A 5,591-nucleotide genomic window follows, 5' to 3' on the forward strand; every position below is an offset into this window, starting at 1 on the left:
GCATACATGTATACATACATAGATACATGAATGTATATATAGATGCATAGTCTCATAATTTCTCAAATTTAGTATTACTACAAAGAGTTTAGAGAATAGAATTTGATACAACTTGAACAGGAAAAAAAGGAGCTCATATGCAAAAGTTATGCTCGGTCAAAGTTTAGGTCAACAAGAAGATTAAAGGGTTAGATAAAGGGTGAAATTAGGCTATCTCAAAAGTGGTCAACAATAGATTTCAAAATCAATAGCCTGATGAGAGCTTTCCAATGACATTCATTTCATCAAAAATGAAGATCAAATGTGAAAGTTATAATAGTTTGAAGTTCAGATAAAATTGTGGATTTTGATGATGTTAGCATGACATCATAAAATCTTAAAAAGAGGGAAAAAGTTAAAATTCAAATTTAAATAGTTATTTAATTTGAATTTAATAAAAGGGATAATGGGATTTGAACTCCCAACCATTACCCTCCTAAAATTTAGGTCAACCAATAGGTTATTTATGGCATATGTAATTTTAGAGGAAGATTTGTTAGGTATCCATAAAAAAATCCACCCAACCTTATTTAAATAAGTTTATTTGTTAAAACAAACTCCTATTCATGGAGTAAACTCACAACCATAAATTGGTAAAGGGAGAGATTCGAATTTATGTAACCAAAATAGGGGATTATGTTGGTTAATTGTTTTAGCCCATTTTTGGCTAAATTTCATGTATAAAAGGAGGGGATTTAGAAGAGATGAACAATTAGCTTGGAAGGAAAATTTGCTCTTGGGGGAAAGTTTTGTAATTCTTGAGAGAGTTTGTAGGTGAGAGATTATTGTAAGCATGAAGTTATTATTTTCAAGTACAAAAGAGAGAGAAACTGTAAAGGTTGAAGCTTGGATGTTGTAAGAAGGTGTGTTTTTCCTGGCAACATTAATAAAGCGGTCCCTAAATTGAGAAGTGGACCCAGAGACGTAGTCCTAACCCGATCAATTCTGTTATCAATTTTTTTGCATCTCTTCTATCTCTTTCTTATTTCTCTCATTTTTTGAATTTATGTTCTTGATTTTATGTTATTAAACACATTGTTAATTTTGAGTGTTTAAAGCATAAATCTTCTTGTAATTTCAACAGTTTAAGATACAGAACCACACAATTACTGCCTAGATCAAGAATTAAATATGTAATTTGGATTAAGTTAAAAAATTGTAAATCTTAGTTTATAGATCAAGTTTGGTATTAGAGCCTATTCTTGCCAAGAAATTGCAGGTGGTGAATGTTAACCAGGTTGAAGTTGAAGCAAGGAGAAGATGAACTTGAAGAGTTCAATCCAAGAATTGGAAAAAGAAGGATTTTTCCTCAATTAGAGATGGAATCTGAACAACATGTTCTTGAGTTTGATGTAGAAGCATTCCAAAGATCTTTTGTGGAATTAAAGGCTTTGGTCAACATTCTTCTCCAAGAGAGACATGAACGAAAATTAAGAAAGGCGGATAATGCTAAGAAGAAAGAAGAAGTTAAATCCTCAACAAAAGATGGAAAAGGCAAAGGAGTAGGAAATGATAGTGACCCTCCTGAACCTTCATCTCCATCCTCTTCATCTTCTTCATCATCTTCTTTTTCTCTATCTAATTCTTCTAAAAAGAAACATTCTGTGAAGAAATCCTTGTTAAAGCTTGATGTAAAGTTTGATTTGCCTATATATAATGGTGAATTGGATGCTGAAAAATTGGATTATTGGCTTAAGTAGATCGAAGTGTATTGCAAGGTTCAAAATATTTTGGATGATTCTTCCAAAATCTAGCTAGCTACTCTCAGAATAGGAGGTACTGCATTAGTCTGGTGGGAGAGTAAAATCCAGGATGATCTTGCTACACATGGTAAAATCACTTCATCTTGGTATGAATTTACTTCTTCTTTGAAGAAACAATTTTATCAATTGGGTAATATGCAACAAGCCATTATGAATTGGCAAAATCTTAAGCAAGGTAAAGGGCAGTCTATGCAAGAGTATACACAAGTGTTTAGGAAGAAGGCATTAACTCTTGGAATTCCTCTTTATACCCAAGATACTTTATTAAAGTATATAGGTGGAATGCATTCATATTTGAAGCATACAATATTGATGTTTAGTCCTAACTTTGATGAAATATGTGTTCAAGCGACTCATATTGAAGCAAGTGGAGAAAATGTAAGTTTTAGTTCAAAGAAGGAATTTTCTCCCCCTAACAGCATCAAGAAAGGAAAGAAGGTAGCCATAGTGAAGAAAGAGGAAGGTGACAAACCTACATGTTTGCATTGTCAGAAGAAAGGACATGTAAAAGAGAAGTGTTGGAAATGGCATCTGGAATCGAAACCAAAGTGGTTTAAGGATCATAAGGGTAAGCAAAAGTCTACTGTTGTTGTTCAGGATCTTGGATCAGATTCTAGTGATGAAGCAACAATATCAGCTATAGGTTTGAAAGGTAAAATTTTTGTTGATTCTACCACTGATGTTTCATATAGTTCCACTTCAAAAAGTCATGTTGTTCTTGAAGATAGTAAAAGATGTGAACTTCTTCATATAAGGGTGATTTCAAAGAACACTAAAATTAACACAATGATAGATAGTGGGTCCCAAGTTAATCTAATTTTAGAAGAAATTGTTAAACAATTGGGATTGGAAACTAAGTCACATAGAAGACCTTATCCATTAGGTTGGGTGTGCAATGATAATAGATTGCGAGTTACTAAGCAATGTAAGTTAAGATTTGCAATAACATCTAAGTTCATAGATGACATTGAAATTGATGTGGTTCCAGTTGATATCTGTGGGATTGTGTTATGTAGCCCATACTTATATGATAGGAAAGCTATCTTCTATAGGGAACATAACAAGTATCATTTGTTTAAAAATGGGATTGAATACATTATAAGAGCTCATCACATGAAGAATGGAGGATCAATTGTAAATACAAGACATTTGAAAAAGATTGTAAATGCAAGCAGTAAACTGACTCTCATGTTTGTAGTAGCTAGTGAGGATCAAGTGCAAGCAGAATCAAGTCTTTAGCCAATAATGGTAAAAGAGGATTTGAAAGGCTCATTTTCTAACAATGTTTCTGTACAAGAGGTTCAAAATGTTGATACTCTTTCCATTTCATCAGTTATTTCAATTTTGTTACTTCTACTTCTACTGGTTGATGCTATATGGGTGATGGATGTAATAGTGGAAACTGGTGGATTTATGGTTAATTATGTCAACAATGCTATCTCATATGTCTTTATGTTTGTGGTGGGTCATATGTTCAAAATTCCAATAGGACATACAAATGATACTCGACAAGTGGGGCAACATTGCCCTTGTTCAAAATGTACATAAAAATAGATTGTTGGAGGTCCAAAAGCTTCTTAGTGGGGAGGAATGATCCAAGTGGATCCAAAAGGCAAAAAATTTAATAGTGTGATAATCTCTCAAATTTAGTATCACTACAAAGAGCTCAGAGAATAGAACCCGATGCAACTTGAATAGGCGAAAAAGGAGCTCATATGCAAAAGTTATGATCGGTCAAAGTTTATGTCAACATGAAGAGTAGAGGGTTAGATAAAAGGTGAAATCAAGCTATCTCAAAAGTGGTCAACAATGGATTTCAAAATGAAGAGCCTGATAAGAGCTTTCCAATGACGTTCATTTCATCAAAAAAGAAGATCAAATGTGAAAGTTATAACAGTTTGAAGTTCAGATAAAAGTGTGGATTTTGATGATGTTAGCATCACATTGTAAAATCTATCCGTACATACATGCATGCATCTATACATGCATGGATGCATGCAAGCATACATATTCATCCATACATATATCTATATATGCATCCATACATACATATATCTATGTATACATTGCATACATAAATAGATATATCTTTGCATGCATGTATACATAGATATATACATGTATGGATGCATGCATGCATAAATATTCATTCATACATATTCATTCATACATATATCTATTTATGCATGCATGCATGCATACATACATACATGCATGTATGCATTCATACATACATATATCTATGTACACATTGCATACATACATAGATATATCTATCCATGCATGTACACATAGATATATACATGTATATATGCATGCATGCATCCATACATATATATGCATGCATACAGGTATACATGCATACATGCATACATGCATGTATACATGTATGCGCGCACACACACACACACACACACACATATATGCATACATGTATACATACATAAATACATGTATGTATACATACATGCATGCATGCATGCATAAATACATGTATGTACGGATGGATGCATGCATACATGTATACATACATAGATACATGTATGTATACATATATAAATGTATGAATGGATGTATGCATGCATGCATCCATACATACTTATATCTATGTATGCATGCATGCATTCATACATAGATATATCTATGTATGCATGCAGGCATGCATGCATGCATACATACATATATCTATGTATGCAATATGTATATATATACATACATGTATGTATACATGTATACATAGATGCATACATTGGTGTATGTATCCATGGATAGATGCATGCATGTATGTATGCATCCATACATATATATATGTATGCTTGCATATATATACATACATACATACATGTATGCATGTATGTATGCATGTATATATATAGATGCATGAATGGATGTATGCATGTATGTATGTATGCATGCATGCATACATACAAGATATATACATGTATACATGTATGTATGTATGTATGCATCCATGCATATGTGCATGCATGTACATGTATACATGTATGTATGTATATATATACATACATACATAAATGTATGCATGTATGTATGTATTCATGCATGCATACATACAAGATATATACACGTATACATGTATGTATGTATGTATGCATCCATGCATAGGTGCATGCATGTATGTATGCATCCATAGATGCATGCATGTACATGTATACATGTATGTATGTATGTATATATGTATGTATGCATGCATGCATATCTTTGTATGTATGCAATTTATACATAGATATTTTTATGTATGGATGCATGCATGCATACACACATATATATGTATGCATCTATATACATACATACATGCATGCATAGATGATAGATAGATGCATGGATTGATGCATCCATGCATAGATGCATGCATGTATGTATGCATGCAAACATACATATGCATACATAAAAGATATATACATGTATGTATGTATTTATGCATTCATGCATACATACATGCATGCATCTATGTATGACATAGATACATGCATGGATGTATGCATAAAAGCATGCATGTGCATGGATGCATAAATACATGCATGCATCTATGTATGACATAGATACATGAATTGATGTATGCATCCATGTGCCTGGATATATATGCATTCATAGATGCATGCATGTGTATCCATGCATTCATAGATGCATGCATGCATCTATGTATGTATACATGTATGCATACATATATATGGATGCATACATGTATACATACATACATAGATACATGCATGCATCAATCCGTACATACATGTATACATGCATGCATTCATACATACATACATACAT

Source organism: Cupressus sempervirens, chromosome 8 (genome assembly GCF_028749045.1).
Source record: "Cupressus sempervirens isolate cs-2001-9-10 chromosome 8, ASM2874904v1, whole genome shotgun sequence".
NCBI lineage: Eukaryota > Viridiplantae > Streptophyta > Pinopsida > Cupressales > Cupressaceae > Cupressus > Cupressus sempervirens.